Below are 19870 nucleotides of genomic sequence, written 5' to 3'. Positions count from 1 at the left end.
AACTCAGGGACTGCCAGTATGCGCAGTTGAAAAACTTAGCATTTTAGACATCAATTTGAGTAAGAATCCCTCTCCCTATTCCTTGTTATAGAATTTAAGTTTAATTATAAATAATGTGGTCTTTTGTACAAATTAGAAAATATCCATAATTAATTATAAGTTACTAATGGAGTTAGAACCGATTATTTATTACTGCTTGTCATATTTAGCTGATTGATTGATTTTACAGTTTGAATACATGATAATATATTGGAATTTGTATGATAACTCAATTATGTTTCCTTGATACACGTATTGCATGTTTTACGTGATTTACAGTTAAAATTGAGAAACTAGAAATTAAAGGTAAATAAGAGATTGTTTGATTAAGTGAAAGGATGAATGGTAGCCTTACTGGATATACTAGGAGATAGTGGATAGATTGGGTATATAGAAAACCTTACCGTAAACATTGCCTCATACCGGACGAGGTATCGAAGATTGGTAATTTAGCGCCCATATCGGACGGGGTATAGGGATGACCCGTTCCACCCTCATACCGAATGAGGTATTGAGGGATGACATTTCTTAACGCTCATACTGGACGGGGTATAAGGATGGCCCGTTAGTTGAAAATATTAAAAAATAATTCATGTGTAGTGGAGATATCTCTATGGGCCCTTATGGATACTACTATGCTGATAAATAAGAAAGTTGTTGTTCCGACTGATTGAATATGAAATTACGATATTGTTATGTTATTGACTCCATATGTCAGTTTTGAAAATCTCACTACGGTAAGCATACGATAAATGATTTTATTTATGATAAACGAATTTTATTTGAATTAAGAGTTCCATTAGTTGTTTTTATGATTTCTACCAACCTTCATTTCTGTGTAGGTGAGTAGCGTGATATTCTTACTGGGCTAGTGTAGTTTATTTTTTCAATTAATCATTTCAGATAAAGAGAACCAAGATCCAGAGCCCGATCCACAAGAGGATTGCGAGTAGGATATTCAGTTTGTTTATTTTTTATTTATTTCTTTGATTATTAGTTGTTCTTTTAGAAGGGTCATTCCCGTAGCCATATTGGGTATCCTGAACTATTGTGTAAGGAATATAAACTATAACGCTATTATTTTGTTTCCGCACTTAATTTATAATTTATTTTCTTTCAAGTTCATGGGCCATTACAGCTAGTATCAGAGCCGCATTCCTCGGAACCATTCCTTACACAAAATCCTTATGAAACACCAAAAATCATGAATTATCATTCAACTGTTCCTTGTGAAACGCAGGTATAAATAGATGAGGAGAGGAAGACCCCCACTAAACCGAGCAGTTCGGGAGGTTCGCTTTGAGAAATTGTTGACCAACTATTTGAAATGCTGGAGAGACTCATCATTGCCCAGCAGGCTCGGGAGAAAAGGAGGGAGCTACCTGACCCTCTCCCGCTGTCATAAGTTGAGCCACCCTTGCAGTGAGAGGATCTTGAGCCGCTCCGGTACGACCCTACTCCTCTACAGTACCATCAAGTACCACTACAGTATGATTCGGTGCCTCAACTATAATACCAACCTACACCACTACAGTATAGTCCGGTGCCCTAACCACATCACCCGACACCACCACAATACAATCCGGTACCTCCACTGTATCATCAGTACCACCACAGGGCCATCAAGTCCATCCTCAGCATAATCCAGTCTATCTTCCACGGGATCCCGTTCCTCTCATGATGGACCCAAGCTACATTGAGATGTATAAAGACAAAACCCATCTACTTTTGTAGGGACATCCTCCTTTAAAGAGGCTAAGTACAAGTTGGCTGAGATAGAGAAGACCTTCACGACTCTTGGGGTGATTCTCGAACAGAGAGTCATACTTATTAAGTATATGCTGGTGGGAGAGGCAGACCGTTGGTGGCAACTCAAGCAGGCCACCCTACCCGTTTCAGTCACTTGAAATAAATTCTTGACGGTCTTTAATGCAGAGTATCTTCCAGAGCATCTCCGACATCTGAAAGAAATAGAGTTTACACACGTGGTTCAGGGTGACATAACTATATCAGAATATGCTCGAAAGTGCTAAGAGTTCGGCTAGTATTTCCCTGAGAGCATGATAGAACTTACTGCGATTATCCATACCTTGAAAACTTGACACCATTACTTGTATGGGGAGACATTTCATATCTATACTGACTATAAGTGCTTAAAATACATATTCACTCAAAAGAATCTCAACATGCGTCAGAGAAGATGGATAGAACTCCTCAAGAATTATGATTGCAATATCTTATATCACCTAGGTAAGGGAAACGTGGTAGCCGATGCACTCAGCAGAAAAAGTGCAGGTATATTAGCTCACTTGATGGTTTCAGAATACAGGGTAATAGAGGTCGCACAACAGGTATGACTTTAGGACCTGAAGAGAGTCACATGTTTAGCCCACTTAAATGTTCAACCCAAGTTTCTACCGATGAGTTGCTTAGATTTCAATACAGGGTGTGTGTTCCAAGTGACAGTGAGTTGAAAATGGATATCATGATAGAGGCCTATATCTCAAAGTTTGCCATGCATCCCGGAAACACTAAGATGTATCAAAGTATGCAACCCTGATTTTGGTAGAACGAGATAAAAAGAGATGTAGCCGACTTTGTTTCCAAGTGTTTGGTATATCAACAAGTCTAGACAGAGCATCAATGCCCAGGTGGGCTACTTCATCCATTACCGATTCTGGAGTGAAAGTGGGAACATATCACAATGGATTTCGTAACATTATTATCTAAGACATGCTCGGGACATGATGCTATTTGGGTAATTGTTGATTGGCTCACCAAGTCTTTCTATTTCTTACCCATCAGGATGACCAACCCCCTGGACAAGGTAGCAAAAATGTATATCCAGAAGATAGTCAGGTTGCTTAAAGTGCCAGTGATAGTAGTGTCCGACAGGGACCCCAGGTTCACTTCTCTATCCTGGTTTAGCTTTCAATAAATTATGAGAACGAAACTGTCTCTTAATATTACATTCCACCCTCAGACCGATGGACAATCAGAAAGGACGATCCGCACACTGGAAGATATGTTCTGAGCTTGTGTTTTTGATTTCGGGGGACATTAGGATGATCATTTACCCCTAATAAAGTTTGCCTATAATAACAACTACCAAGCAAGTATTGACATGTTTCTTTACGAGGTGTTGTATGACCGTCTATGTTGATCCCCGATCTATTAGGAAGAAGTGAGTGATAAAAAATTGTTCGCCCCAAATCTTGTAGAAGAAACTACAACCAAAATAGTTAAGATCAGGAAGAACATTCAGACAGTTCAGAGCAGATAAAAGAGTTATGTAGATATTCGAAGGAGGGATTTGAAATTAAAGAAAGGTGATCGAGTGTTCCTTAAGGTCACTTATTTCAAAAGAATCAGTATGTTTGGCAAGAGGGGAAAACTAAATCCCCAGTTTATTGGACCATTTGAAATTTTAGACAGAATTAGCACCGTTGCCTACCGACTGGCACTGCCTCAGAACTATCTAGGATCCATAATATGTTCCATGTGTTCATGCTATGCAAGTACAACCCAGACCCCTCTCACATCCTAGTCCACGAGCCCCTTTTGCTTCAGGAGGATCTGTCATACGAGGAGATACCGGTGGGTATTGTGGACCGAAAGAGCAGAGTACTACTCAACTGAAAAATTCTCTTCGTTAAGGTTCTATGGTAGAATCATACACAGGGAAAGACCACATGGGAGCTAGAAGCAAACTTCAGAGCCCAGTATCCCCAACTATTTGATTGAATGAGATGGAGACAAATTTGAGAGACAAAATTTCTTTTAAGGGGAGGGAGGGAGGGAGAGTTGTAATACCCTTAATTAATTTTAATATATTTAAAATTAATGTATAAATATAATTTTAAATTTTTAAATTTTTATTTAATGTAAAAATGAATATAAAATAGGTGGAGGATAAAATTGAAAATAATTTTGGAAAAAAGGGGTGAAAATTTTGGTTATGGGGGTGTTTTTAAAAGAAAAATCAGAAACTGAGGGTCAAAATACAATTTAAAAAAATTGTACCATGTAAGATGCCTAGTTAGTAGCACCGACAAACCGGAGTGCCCCATGGGCAAGACACGCTGATGTGGTGCCACGCAGGAGGCCACGCTGGCGATCCGCGTGCCCACGATCGGATGGTCTAGATTTATTTTTGTGTGCACAGATAGTCCGGATTCGTTCTCCCTTTAAACGAGATCGGATGGTGCAGATCAAATCGTGATGAACGGTCTAGATCTACTTTCTATTTAAATACGATCAAACAGTCCAGATCAAATCACGATGAACGGTCCAGATTCACTTCCTATTTAAAAACGATCGCACGGTTTAGATTAAACGTGATGGATGGCCTAGATTAAAAAAGATGGATGTAAATTCTCATCTTCACACCAAATCCTAACCCTAGCGGCTAGACCTCCATGCCGGAGAAGAAGAGCCAGTCACCGGGAAGGGAGTCGACCGCGGCCTGTTGCCGTGCCGGAGTCACTTTTGACCGCCAAAATAGGTAAAATTTTTTCTATTCACTCTAAATTCAATTTTAAAGATCCCCATGGCCAAATTGGAGCAAAAAGATCGGCAGATAAGCCGAAAATTATGAGTAAAGCCCGTCAGAGCCGCTGTAGGAAAAAATAAAAATCGCCTATGATGAAGCCCTTCCCGGTTTTCGTGTCGCGTAATTTTTCCACCATTGTAATCACCATTTCTTTTTCTATAGGTTGAACGAAGCAAAACACTCAACCCTGAATGTGAGCCGGCAGAGCCGTCGCATCGAAAAACTCCGCCGGCGGTAAACTTCGATTTTTTCGGCCAACCGAGACCCCTTAACATGTTTTATCGCAAAGATGAGTACAAAAATAGCCGAAATCGACTGAAAATGGCCAATTCGAGGCAAATCACCGCCGCAAGCGGTGGTGTCGTCGTCGAAGCACGGCAGAGCGCCCATGCTGGAATTGGTAAAAAAGGGTTTCTAACACTGATTTTTGATTTTTTTAGGGTATTTCTAGGTATTTGAAGCATATTTTAATCCCCAAAGAAAAATTTAGAGAACCTCGGGATCGCTAGTAGGTGCAGCTAAAAAGTTTAACATTTTGGATATCAATTGGAGTAAGAATCTCTCACTCTATTCATTGTTATAGAATTGAAGTTTAATTATAAATAATGTGGTCTATTGTACAAATTAAAAAATATCCATAATTAATTACAACTTACTAATGGAGTTAAAACCAGTTATTTATTACTATTTACCATGTTTAGCTGATTGATTGATTTTACAGTTTGAATGCATGATAATACACTGGAATTGGTATGATAATTTAATTGTGTTTCCTTGATGTATGTATTGCATGTTTTACGTGATTTATAGTTAAAATTGAGAAACTGGAAATTAATGGTAAACGAAAGATTGTTTGATTAAGTGAAATGATGAATGGTAATCTTATTGGATATCCTGGGAGATGGTGGACGGACCGAGTACACAGAGAACTCTACCATGAACGATGTCTCATACCGAACGGGGTATTGAGGATTGATAATTCGGCACCCATTCTGGATGAGATATGGGGACGGCCCGTTTCACCCTCATACCGGACGAGGTATTGAGGGATGACATTTCTTGGCGCTCATACCGGACGAGATATGGGCACGGCCCGTTAGTTGAAAATATTAAAAAATAGTTCACGCGTAGTAGGGACATCCATATGGACCCCCATGAATACCAGTAGGCTAATAAACAAAAAATTTGTTGTTTCGACTGATTGAATATGAAATTATAATATTGTTATGTTATTGATTCTATAGGTCGGTTTTGGAAATCTCGCTACGGTAAGCTTGTGGTAAATGATTTTATTTATGACAAACGAATTTTACTTAAATTAAGAGCTATATTAATTATTTTTATGATTTCTACCAAACTTCATTTCTGTATCGGTGAGTAGCGTGATATTTTTATTGGCCTGGTGTAGCTTACTCTTTCAATTAACTATTTCAGATAAAGATGATCAAGATCCAGATTCCGATCCACAAGAGAATTGCGAGTAATACGTTCAGTTTGTTTACTTTTCATTTATTTATTTGATTATTAGTTATTCTTTTAGAAGGATTATTCTCGTAACCCTATTGGGTATCCTGAATTATTGTGTAAGGAATGTAAACCCTAACGTTATTATTTCGCTTTCGTATTATATTTATAATTTACTTACTTTCAAGTTCACGGACGGTTAATTTATAAATTTTATTTGAAAAATTTATTAAACTAGTTGTACATTAATAAAATTTGGTAATAAATTTACTCCAAGAATAACAATTACAACACGAACTCAATATTTTATAATACATAATATTATATGAAAAATTGTCACATAACTCGAACGCGATAATTGAGACAGATTAATAAATAACTCGTCTGTTTCTAACTAAATTATTAAATTCATAAAAGAACATATATTTATATAAGTAAATATTAACTTATATTCAAAATAATGCACATAATAAATTGTTAATTCACTGCATACTATTTATTAAGTTAGTGAAATTCATCACGTTCATTTTAAAATCAAGATCAGTGAAAGATAAGACGAGAAAACCAAATTTTTGATATTAGACTTTAACAAATCGATGAGATCAATTTGAATAATTTATTTTTAAGTGATGCAAATATTTTGAAACTTAGAACCCCATGCACTTTGATATTTTTGCGAAAAGAGATGATTAGAAACACGCTTTGAATATGTAATTATGAAACACTATGCATCATATACATATATATATATATATATATGTGAAGAAACACAATAATCTGAAATTAAGTAGTATCGTGTGTGGCCCAGATTAACTCGATCAATTTAATCGGCAGATTATTTCTTAGTTCATACAAAATTTTCTTTTTAACCTACAATTTCAATGTAACTCTTTTTTCTTTTGAAATATTTAGTAAAATTGTTTGAAACAAGTAGATTAATTCTGCATTTGAAATGGTGAATGGAGATGTATTTTGGATATATAAACCAAAGTACAAAGATTACACACACACACACACATATATATATATATACACATATGGGATTCAAAATGCAAGAGAAAAAGAACAGAGGACATGGTTGTAATGTCGAAAATGATAGAACCTTAGAAAAGTAAACTAAAACATTCTCCTTCAGTCTCCCCCCCATTACTGACTCTTACTGCGTTAACCAGTGGAAGGAAGACAAAGGAATTATGGAAGCTGGAAATGAAGAACAAGAAAAGTCTTACAGGTTTTTTTTTTCATTTTCCTGCGGGAAGAAGTTTTGTAAGTTGAAATGAAATAATGAAATAATGTATTCCCCCTTTCCATATCATGCATATGTTCGTTAATATGTAATTTAATCTGCAATATGGAGAAAACGAAAAAATCATATATGTATATATAATTGCTGGCCAAGGGTTGACTTTATTTATATATATAATTTAATCTTAAATATTGAATTCTAAATATTTATTAAATAAATTGATTTAAAAAGTTTATTATGGTATAGATACTACGTATTTTCAAAATTAAATATATTTTTAAATTTTTGTCGTCAGTAGTTTTATGTTTTTTTTACTAATTTAAATGTATTATCATATTATTTATTAGTACTTACACATTTACTGAGCATATTAAACTCACCGTATTCATTATTTATTTATTTTTGGATTAGGATAATCAGAATAGAACTTTTAAACAGTGAAAAATTTATTAGTAAATCTTTTTATTTTATTTTAATTTAAATAATATTTAAAATTAAATTATTTATTTTAGAGTTTAGATATGTCTCATATATATTAAGTATTTTTAAATTAAGTATGTAAGAAATGTACTTTTGTTATTTTAAAATTTACTGCGAAAAATACTTTTATAAATTATTATGTTATATTATATGGTGTGTGTATACCGACAGAATTCTGGATTAGAGTTCGGTGTGGGAAGAAATTTTACAAGTTGCAATGAAACGATTATATAATGGATTCACCTCTTCCATACCGTGTATATGTATGCCATGCACGTGATATAATTTAATCTTGAATATGGAGAACATTAAAAAAGTAGTTGCATGTTAGAATTGCATGTAAATATAATTGGTGGCAGCAAATATTTTTACAAAACTTTGAAAAAGTCACCCTTTCACCGTTTTGCTACCTACTTCTATATATATATATATATATATATATATATATAATTCTTAATTTCATTCAATTTGAAATTATGAAATTCCTTGTTAATAAGTCATGAACTTTATATTAATATATAGATCCATTCTTCATCAACTTAGTGAATAAACTAATTAAATTCAAATCTCATTCTCTGTAAAAACAAATGAAATCTACGATTACATAATACATATATATATATATATTTGCATGTGGGTAGAATAAAATTAAATATTGAATCAAGCAAAGAAGGTGGGGGTTTCAACACACACACACACACATATACATATATATATATAACATGTATGCAGAATGAAATTAAAGATTGAGTTAACTAAGAAGGTGGGGCTTTTTGGGTTATATATAAAGTATCAGTAATCTACATATATGTGTATATATGTATATGTATGTATACGACGTTTTCTTTTTTTTTTTTGTTTGAAAAAACTAAAAATGAAAATAATATGGTAGTATTAATTATAAATATATATATACGATATATAAAGATAAAATTTTAGGTATGATTTATTGAAAATTTAAAATATAAAAAAATATTATTCACTCAAATTTTAAAATATAAAAATAAAAATAATAAAATAATATACATACTAATTATCCATTGAATTTCTAGAGGATAAAAATAGAATTTAATTTTTAATAAATTGCAAACCATACAGTCTATATTTTTTTTTTAAAATATAAAAGTAGAATTTGATTTTTGATTAACTATAGTTTATATATTTAATAAAATTTTAAAATAGAATTTAATTTTTAATTTATTACAAATTATACACTCTATAATTATAAATGTAAAAAAAAAAATTATAGTACATAATAGTTATTTATCTAAAATTTCTAAATATAAAAATAAAATTTAATTTTAATTTATTTTGTACGATTAATTTTTAAAATTATAATATATGTAACACAGAAATAAATATCAATTATTTTGGAATTTTTAATTATTAGATGTGAGTTTCAGTCTTTGACTTTTTTATGCAAATATTACAAAAATTTTTGTCAAAATTTTTAATTATAATTTTAATCTAATTAAAATAATTTAATTTTGGAAGACCAAAATTTAATTTGAAGACATCTTAACAAAATATTAGATGGTTATCAGTGGAAACAGGATCAAAATCCATTATACCATGAAATATATTAATGCCTCAAATTTTACTTCTTATTTGCTTACTAACACATAAACTACTGGAACTCGTCAATTCAACAAGAGATATATATACGTCTATATATATATTTATGTATATATATAATCATTATTCACTAATTTTCTTCTTCGAAATTATTTTACTTTTTCACAATATATGTATATTATTCCTTTAGAATTGGACCTAGTCTTATCTAAATCAAGTTTAGCCTCTATATATATGTGTATATATTGTCTTCATAGCGCAGGGTCGGGGTGAACCAAATACAATAACAATGGAAGTAGAAATCGTTTCTCAGGAGAACATAAAACCATCTTCTCCAACACCTCAGCATCTTCGAATCTTCAAGCTCTCCCTTTTAGATCATTTCATGCCTTCTCCATATGTCCAACTTATCATGTTTTATGATTTCTCCAAAAATGCTCGTCACTGCACTAACCATCATCAACACAGTACCCTAGAACAAATGCAGCTGCTAAGGAAATCTTTATCAGAAGCGTTAGCTTGCTTTTACCCTCTTGCTGGAAAGATGAAAGATGATTGTTCCATCGACTGTGACGATGAAGGAGCTAGTTTCTTGGAGGCTAGGGTTAACTGCACCCTCCATCAATTTCTTTTCGAGCCTGATCTTTTGTTATTGCATAAATTTCTTCCTTTCCAATCCGTTCTTTCGACAGGATCAGTCGCCGGAACTTATGTAACCAACATCCAAGTTAATGTATTTGAGTGTGGAGGTATTGCCATTGGCATGTGCGTTTCACACAAGATCGTTGATGCCGCTGCACTCAACACCTTCCTTGAGATGTGGACTGCTAATGCTCGTGACAACACCTGCAACAAGAATATTGATGTTGGTGATTTGTTATCAGCGAGCTTTGTTTCCACTAGTCTCTTCCCCGCGAAGGAGGACTTATGGTTCAGAGATTCAGCCACTGAGATGTGGGGTTCGTTGTTGAAGGAAGGCAAGTTTGTGACAAGGAGATTTGTGTTTGATGCGCCGGCAATAGCCAGCCTCAAGAAACGAGCAAGGAGCTCCACTCGAGTGGAGGCTGTTTCAGCGCTGATATGGAAGTGCACCATGGCAGCATCTCAACAAAAACATGGAAGCCCAAGAGGTGGTTTGTTGGCTCACGCCGTGAACCTGCGGACAAGAATGTCACCTCCTGCATCGAAGAATTCGTTGGGAAATCAGGTGTGGTTAGCGAGTGCTCGACTGAGGGCAGATCAGGAGAGAGAGCTGGACCAGTTAGCAAGGGAGATTAGGGTTGGAATATCAAAAATCAATGGTGATTTTGCAAAGGAAATAGGAGGCGAAAAAGGGAAAGAAATAATGTTGGATTGTATCAAAGAAATAAGGGAGTTTGGCAGTAAAGACGAAGTGGAGTATTTAGGAATCACCAGTTGGTGCAAGCTTGGGTTCTATGAAGCTGATTTTGGGTGGGGAAAACCTGTGTGGGTAAGCAGCATTGGAATGGAAGCTCCATTGTTTGCGAACTTTGTTGTTTTAATTGAGAGCAGGTTAGGTGATGGCATAGAAGCTTGGGTCACCATGGACGAAGAGGAGATGATGATATTACAAAATGATCATAATCTCCTTAGCTATGCATCGCTGAATTCTACTCCTTTTACTTCTGTTTAAATATGTAATTTATTAAAATAAGTTTTTACGGTCTATTTAAATATGTAACTTACTAAAATAAGTTTTTCCAATAAAATTATATCAAATATATAATATTTTTCTTTTAAGTTGTTATTTATGAGAGTGATTAAATACATGTATCAAAATTTTATTTTAGTTTATTTTAATTTATCGATTTTGATTAACATTTTAGAAATATAATGTGAAAAGAAAATAAAAATATTTACGTTCAGTTAAATAAATGATTCGTTACAAAAATATTAATTTAAATAGTTTTATTTAAAATTTTTATATTGTCAATTAATAATTTCTTTAAATAAAAAGGCAAAATTTATTAAACTAGTTGTACACAAATAAAATTTGGTAATAAATTTACTTTAAAATAACACGAACACAATATTTTATAATAAATTAGTATTTTTAATTATAAAATTATATAAAAAAATAATCACGTAACTTATATATGATGCATTGAGACGGGTTAAAAAATAACTAGTTATATTGTGCATTTATATATAAATTATTAAATGTGTACATCCTATATTTCTATAGTATTATAATGAGATATAATACTATAGAAATATATATTTCTTTCTCCCTTTTTTTCATGGGAAAGAAATGAACGAGACCACCTCAAGTAGATATATTTCTTTATTTATCTCTCTAAACTTTTGTTTAGTAAATTAAGATGGAAATTAATGGTTTTAAATCCATCTTTTAAGTGAGAATTAAGGTAATAATTGAAAATTACAGTTTAACTTTGACTTTACATGTTAGTAATTAATATTCTAAATTAAAATTAAAACGAAGGGAGGCGATATTTTATGTCCATTTGCATGTTTCCTTGACCAACATAAACTGAGTTGAGGGTGTGGAGTTTTCATGGTCAGGAAAAAAACAGAGAAAATGGAAGTGGAAATCATTGCTCGGGAGAAGATAAAACCATCTTCACCGACACCTCAAAACCTTAGAATTCTGAACCTCTCTCTTTTGGATCAGTTAATGTTTCCTATGTATATTCGAACTGTAATGCTTTATCCCACAACCCACAATCTCAATGACACCCCAAAACGATTGCAGCTGCTAAAGAAATCTTTATCGGAGACATTAAATCGCTTTTACCCTCTTGCTGGGAAGCTCAGAGATGATATTTCCATCGACTGCGATGATGAAGGAGCTAACTTCGTGGAGGCTAGAGTTCATTGTACTCTCCATCAATTTCTTTCCCAGCCGGACTTTGTCTCCTCACTGGAAAAATTTCTTCCGTGTGAATTAGTTTTGATGGGATCAGGTGCAGGAGCATGTATAACCAACGTTCAAGTCAACGTGTTTGAGTGCGGCGGAATCGGTATTGCATTGTGCGTTTCACACAAGGTCGTTGATTTTAGTTCGATCACCACCTTTGTCAAGGCATGGACTGCCACGGCTCGCGATGATTTTTCAGTAATTCCCAGCTTCGCCGCCTGCTCTCTCTTCCCTGCAGTTACTGATTTGTCGACCCGAAGTTTGCATGTGGAGTTGGTTGTTGCAGAAAAAAACTGTGTGAGGAGGAGATTTGTATTTGATGGCCCTGCAATCACAAGCCTCAAGGCGCGATCAAGCAGCTCAAGTACTGGGTTTATCCCGAGCCGGGTGGAGGCAGTTTCAGCTCTGATAATGAAGTGCATGATCGCTGCCGCTCAGGAAAGACACGGGGGAAAGCCGAGGCCTTCTTTAATGACTCACGCTGTGAACCTTCGAAGTAGAATGTCACCGCCTTTATCAGACAAGGGCATAGGAAATTTCGTGTTGGAAGTAGGTCGTATAAGAAGCGCCGAACAAAGCAGGGAACTGGTTGAGTTGGCAAGGGAGCTTAGAGATGCTATATCGAAAGTGGACGTAAAGAAACTAGGAGCGGAGATACTGGAAAAGGTGAAAGAAAGAGATGAGTTAGCAAGTAAAGAAGGAGTAGACTATGTGGCATTCACCAGCTGGTGTAGGTTTGGGTTGTACGAAGTAGCTGATTTTGGTTGGGGGAAACCTGTATGGATTACTAATAATGTTTCAGATAGGTTTAAGAACCTTGTTGTTTTAGTTGATACAAGATTGGGTGACGGAATAGAGGCTTGGATAACCATGGATGAGCAAGAGATGAATATAATAACCAAAAATAACCAGCATCATGATCTCCTTCAGTATGCAGCTTTAGATCCCAATCCTCTCATATACAGTCCCCAAACTTAGTTTTCGTTTAGAATCAATTATTAATTTCTTCCTATCGTTTCCATGGAGTGAACATTTCATTTGAAACTTAATATGTAATATTCCATTTTCTGTTTACTTAACTTCTGTTTGCTTACATATACATATTATCAAAGTATAAATCAGAAATTTAGTTTTCTTGCAGAGATTTGACCTTCATACTTCAACAAAATTAAATTGTAATGATAATATAGACACATAAATGAAGTATTTGCTATTACCTTAAATATCATTTGTTAATATTATAAGGCGTCCATTTAAACCCATAAATTAACACAAAAAAATACTTAGAGAAAAAGACTTTCACATTTTGCATATTTTGTCAACATATACAAAACGATCACATGGAGAACAAATTACCATCCTCTCTCAAATGATTTTCATTTGTCTTTATTCATATGGACCCAACTATGCCGATAATGAAAAAAAAAGCAAAAAAAGAAGAATAATTAGGTGACAGAGGACAAATATGATCCATTTTCTTGGCGTAATTATTTCTTGTTTTCTTCAATAACTGAATGAGATTGCTTGTCCGCCAATTATTTGATTCGTTAGTTTAAATTTTACATCAAGTAAAGATTTATACTTTGATAATATGTATGTGTATATGGTTCAATAAGAAGAAGTTAACATAAGTTCTTATCGATATTAAGCAATTTTTTTTAAATAAAGCTTTAAGTTTTGAGGAATAGACATTGACAGAGTTTGGTTTTACATGAGGTATGCTATGGCCTCCTTCATTCTTGGCATGTTTTACTGTGCATATCTCTGCTCCAACTCGATACACAGTTAATGTGCAGTATCTACATATGAAGTGATGCACTTAATGTTAACATACAATACATCTTGAATCAAGGTGATGATGATTTTATTACATTATATCTAGTGTTTCAAGAGCGAATTCACTGGTCTGTCGATTTTTTCAAGCTTCCATCCACAAACCCTAATTTGTGTTTGGTTCGAAATGCAGGCTTTATAGACGTTGCTCATGTATGGCAGTTGCTTGCTTCCAGCAACTGAGTAACAAGCAAGCCCCAAAGCTTTTGTTTGCACCAATGCAGTACAAACTATTCGGATTAGAATCATCTAAAAAGATTCCACTCAAAACATTGGATTTTGGTGAAAAGTCATTTCATTTGCGTTTTTGGTCTCCATCTCGTGCTCTGATACCATAAAAGAAAGGAAAATGGATCTATAAAGATCTGAAGGAAAAAATGGACAACAAATACCAGAAAAATAAGAAATATCGAGGGAAAATAAAGAATGGATGACAACTCAGAGAGAAAACCCTAATAGGGTTTCGAAAACTTTGATTCTAGATACTTTGAATTAGAGAAAAAGAGGTGTTTATACCTCTAGTAAAAGAGGTGGACACACACCTCTTATACAACTTACCAATACACATACATATGCACATTTACACACATTTGAGAAACATGTCCTCCCATCGGAGCATCGCATCCCATTTTTCTTGTTTCACAGCTTCGATTCCCTTTAATGTGCTTGATTCATCATCATCGTCCAATCATCATCATCTTACAATTCTCTTTACCTCGTGCCTTTATCATTTTCTCTTCTCATTTTCTCCCTTTTGTCATTCTGCAACACCTAGTATCTTTTCATTATGTTTGAGAACCAGAGAAAGAAAACCCACTTTTCCCTGAACATAACTATTTTATGGTGTGAAGTGAGGTTTTTGAGTCAAATAAACTGTGTGGAATTTGAGGTTTTTGAATTTCATTTGAGTCTATGGCTACACATATTTAGTGTGTTTTTTATATTATGGGGTCTGGTTTAAAATAGAATCTAAATTAATTTTTTAAACTAAATTATTTTGGGTAGCAACTGTAACATCCACCTAAAGAAAACAAAAAAAAATATAAAATAAATCAATAAAATTGGAGTTAGGATTTAAATGAAAGAATTTTACAAATTTTGATGCTTTTAATCAATTTTAAGGATATAAAAAAAAGTAGGTAAGAAAAAAAGAGGTAAAAACATAAATAAGGGGAAGTGGAAGGGGGCAAAGGAAATCAAGAAAAATGGATGGCCCAAATCAGACCACTTAAGGAGATCAGATTGCTGAGATTTTAAAAGAGAACAGACAGCCCAAATTGAGTTAGGAAGATCTGACGGTTGGGACGAACGGGTATAAAAAAAGGAAAATTAGGGCTTTTTCCTTCATTTGGAGAGTAGCCAAAAAAGAGAGAGGGAAAAGAGAGAGGAGTCGATCGGGGAGAGAGGAAAAAGAAGACTGTCGTGCGCAGAAAGCCGAGAAGGAGAAAAGAGAGAGGAAAAGAAGAGGGAGGCCGAAAAGGAAGAAAGGAAAAGAGAAAAAAAAGGGAAAGGGAAGAAAAGAGAGGAGTGGTCGAGCGAGAAAAGAAGGAGAGCTGAGAGCGACCGTCACAAGGGGGAGAAGAGAAGAGAGAGAATGGCGAAGGCAGTGAGTGGTAGAGTTTGAAACAGAAAGGAAGAAGAAGGGAAGGAAAACGAGTGAGATGTCATGCAAAGGCGGAGACCGACATGAGAAAAGGTAAGTTTCATCTTTTTTTTTTCGTTCTTCTCTTTCAATTTCGTTATATTCTTTTATTTTGCTTGCTAATCTTGTAATGACCCGTGAACTTGAAAGGAATTAAATCATAAATTAAGTGCAGAAGCAAAATAATAGCGTTAGGATTTACATTCCTTATACAATAATTCAATATACCTAATAGGGATACGAGAATGACCCTTCTAAAAGAACAACTAATAATCAAAGAAATAAATGAAAAGTAAACAAACTAAATATCCTACTCGCAACCCTCTTGTGGATTGAGTTCTGGATCTTGATTCTCTTGATCTGAAAAGGTTAATTGAAAGAGTAAACTATAGTAGCCTAATAAGAATATCACACTACTCATCGACACATAAATTAAGGTTGATAGAAATTATAAAAATAACTAATTGAACTTTTAATTTAAGAAAAATTCGTTTATCATAAATAAAATCATTTACCGCATGCTTACCGTAACGAGATTTCCAAATTCGACATATAGAGTCAATAACATAACAATATTATAATTTTATATTCAATCAGTTAGAACAATAATTTTCTCGTTTATTAGCCTACTGGTATCCATTTGGGTTCATAGGGATGTCCCCACTACGCGTGAACTCTTTTTTAAAATTTTCAACTAACGGACCATCCCCATACCCTATCCGGTATGAGTGCTAAGAAATACCATCCCTCAATACCTCATCCAATATGAGGATAAAACGGGCCATCCCCGTACCCCGTCCAGTATGAGTGCCAAATTACTAATTCTCGATACCTCGTCCGGTATGAGGTAACATTCACGATAGGGTTCCCTATTTACCCGGTCCGTCCACCATCTCTCAGGATATCCAGTAAAGCTATCATTCATCATTTCACTTAATCAAATAATATCTTGTTTACCTTTAAATTTCAGTTTTTCAATTAACTATAAATCACGTAAAATAAGTAAGACATACATCAAAGGAACACAATCGAATTATCATACCAATTCAGTGTATTATCATACATTAGAAACTGTAAAATTAATCAATTAGTAAAACATGACAAACAATAATAAATAACTAGTTTGGACTCCATTAGTAACATTTAATTATCGATACTTCTAAATCACACAAAATACCATATTATTTATAATTAGACTCAAATTCCATAATAGGGAATAAGGTTAGGGGTTCTTACTCGAATTGATGTCTGAAATGCTAAGCTTTCAATTGCACCTATTAACAGTTTCCGGATTCCCTAAATTTTTCTTCGGAGATTAAAACACGTTACAAGTACCTAAAAAAAACCCAAAAAATTCAAAATCGATGCTAGAAACCCCTTTTGGCCAATTTTAAGATTCCAGCACAGCGGCGCCGCTGTGCTTTGGCGACGGCACCGCCGCTCGCAGCGGCGATTGGCAATTTTTGGCCAGTTTCGATCGATTTCAGCTAGTTTTTTACTCATCCCTGTGAGAAAATATGTTAAGAGGCATCGGTTGGTCGAAAAAAATCAAAAAATAGAGGCTTACCAGCAGCAGAGTTTCTGATGCGGTAGCTCCGCCGGCTCACCTTCGCAGTTGGGTATTTTGCTTCGGTCAATCTGTAGAAAAAGGAATAATAATTACAATGGTGGAGAAATTGCACGAAACGGGAATCGGGAAGGGCATCATCAAGGCAATTTTTGTTTTTTTTTCTGCGGTAGTGCCGGCGGGCTTTCCCCGCAATTTTCGTTTCATCTGTCGGTCTTTTTACTTTGATTTTGCCATGAAGGTGTTCAAAATTGAATTTCGAATAAATAAATTTTTTTTACCTCTTCTGTCGGTCGGAAGTGCCTCTGGCGTAGTGGCGGGAGCAGTCGGCTCCCTTTCTGGCCTCTGGTTCTTCTTCTCCGGCGCGCCGGGGAGGGGGGGGGTTGGCAGCTAGAGTTAGAGTTTGATGTGAAGTGGGTTATTTATATCAATATCCTTTTAATCTGTACCGTCCATCGAGTTTGATATGAAATGTCCGATCGCGTTTAAATAGGAAGTGAATTTGGACCGTTCATCGCGATTTGATCTGGACTGTCCGACTGCATTTAAATAAGAAGTAAATCTGGATCATTCATCGCGATTCGATCTGGATCAAACAATCGCGTTTAAAGGGAGAACGAATCTGGACTGTGTACACGCACAGGAACAAATTCAGACCATTTGATCGTAGTCACGCGGATTGCAAGCGTAGCCTTCCACGTGGCACCACGTCTGGCATCGTGCCAGTGTGCCTTGCCACACGGTATGCTTTGATTCGTCGATGCTGCTGGCTGGGCATTGTAACACCCCAAAAATATTTTTATTTTTGTATTGGAATTTTTTTTTGGATTTTATTTTATTTTAATAGTTAATTTATTTTGTAATAATCATATGTTTAATTTAATTTAATAGAAATAAAAATAATAATAATGATAAAATTGGGTAAACTTATTTTTGGAAATTAATTGTTTTGAGAAAAAGGGGTGAAAATTTAGATTCTGATGGTGTGTTTGAAAAGAAAATTAAAAATCGGGGGTCAAAATGCAATTTAAAAAAGATACACCACGTCAGCAGCCCCAGCCAACCAGGACACGCCGCGTGGCAAGAATGCTGACGTGGGAAGCCACGCGGGATGGGGCCACGTGAGCAATCTGCGTGCGCGCGATCGGACGGTCCAGATATGTTCCCGCGTGCACTGACGGTCCAGATTGAATCACACACGGACGGCACAGATCGCATCGCATTGGACGGTCCAGATTTATTCCTATTTTAATCGCGATCGGACGGCACAGATTAAATCGTGATGGACGGTTGAGATTAAAAGGAAAAGGTTATAAATAACCTTACCCACACCCAACCCCAAACCCTAGCCACCAATACCCTCGTCGGAGAAGACGACCCAGTCACCAGAGTAGTCGGTCGCCGCCACCCGCCGCCGCACCAGAGGATTTTTCTGACCGCCAAACGAGGTAAAATTTCTCCCCCGGGCTCGTTTTTTGATGCTGAATCCACTTATGGCCAAATCGAAGCCAAACTGCCAACCAATTGGCCGAAAAAAACCGCCGAAGTCCAGCGGCGCCGCCACGGCTTCCCTCAGTTTTTGCCTCCGATGAGGCCCTTCCCGGTTCCTGTTTAATGTAATTTTTACACCACTGTGATCACCGTCCTTTTCTCTACAGATTGACTGGAGCAAAATATCAAATCGCGACTCGCGCCGGAGAAGCCGCCGCACTCGAGAGCTCCGCCACTGGTAAGTCTCGATTTTTCGTATTTTTTAGCCCACCGAGGGCCCTAGGGGTGCTTTATCGCAGGAATCAATGCGAGTTTGGCCGAATTTGACCGACAACGGCCAACCTGAGGCGGATCGCCGCCGCAGGCGGCGACACCGTCGCCGGAGTTTCCGAGAATGGCCAAGTAGGCCCTAGGTCTGATTTTGAATTTTTTCAGGATATGTGTAGGTACCGGAAGTGTATTTCAGTTCTCAAAAAAAAATTCAGAGAATTTAGGGACAGTCCGTAGGCGCAGTGAGAACCCGATATCATACTCCGAAACAAGTAAAGATTTCTCACCCTATTTTCTATCACAGTATTAAAGCTCAATAAATAATAAAACGGCGTTTCATGAATTAATACATGTGTACAATTAATTAAAGTTATTAATGAAGCCCGAATTTGATGTATTTTTTAGTCAGGTATTGTTTGATTTATTTTACAGTTTTGAATGCAGTATGCTACCTAATGTGTTTATTCTATGGTTTTGTATGCATGAATCACCAATTTCATTTATTATAGTTTGAATTATTGTGAACCCGATGTGGTGTTGCCTTATTTGGTATCCATTACTGGTTTACGTGTTTATATTTGATTGGATAATTGAGACCAAGAAAAATAGAAAAAAGTATGTGAATTGATAAATGGATAATGTCGACAGCCCAACTAGATATCCTGGGAGATGGTGGACGGACCGGGTCCGTAGAGAACTCTACCAAAAACGTTGTCTCTCATATCGGACATGGTATGGAGACCTTATGTGCTTTGGCACCCATACTGGATGGGGTATAGGGACCGGCCGTTTCACCCTCATACCGGACGGGG

General features: G+C 35.6%; 2 pseudogenes; both read left to right on the top strand.

The window, feature by feature from the left end:
- Positions 1-9628: 9628 nt before the first annotated feature.
- LOC110818096 (limonoid 7-O-acetyltransferse pseudogene) lies at positions 9629-11010 on the top strand (annotated as a pseudogene).
- An 879-nt stretch (positions 11011-11889) lies between these two features.
- On the top strand, positions 11890-13233 carry LOC110818097 (limonoid 7-O-acetyltransferse pseudogene; annotated as a pseudogene).
- The last annotated feature ends 6637 nt before the right edge of the window (positions 13234-19870 follow it).

This window comes from Carica papaya, chromosome 1, assembly GCF_054855325.1.
Source record: "Carica papaya isolate Zhongbai chromosome 1, ASM5485532v1, whole genome shotgun sequence".
Lineage (NCBI taxonomy): Eukaryota > Viridiplantae > Streptophyta > Magnoliopsida > Brassicales > Caricaceae > Carica > Carica papaya.
This window is presented reverse-complemented; position numbering and strand designations above follow the sequence as displayed.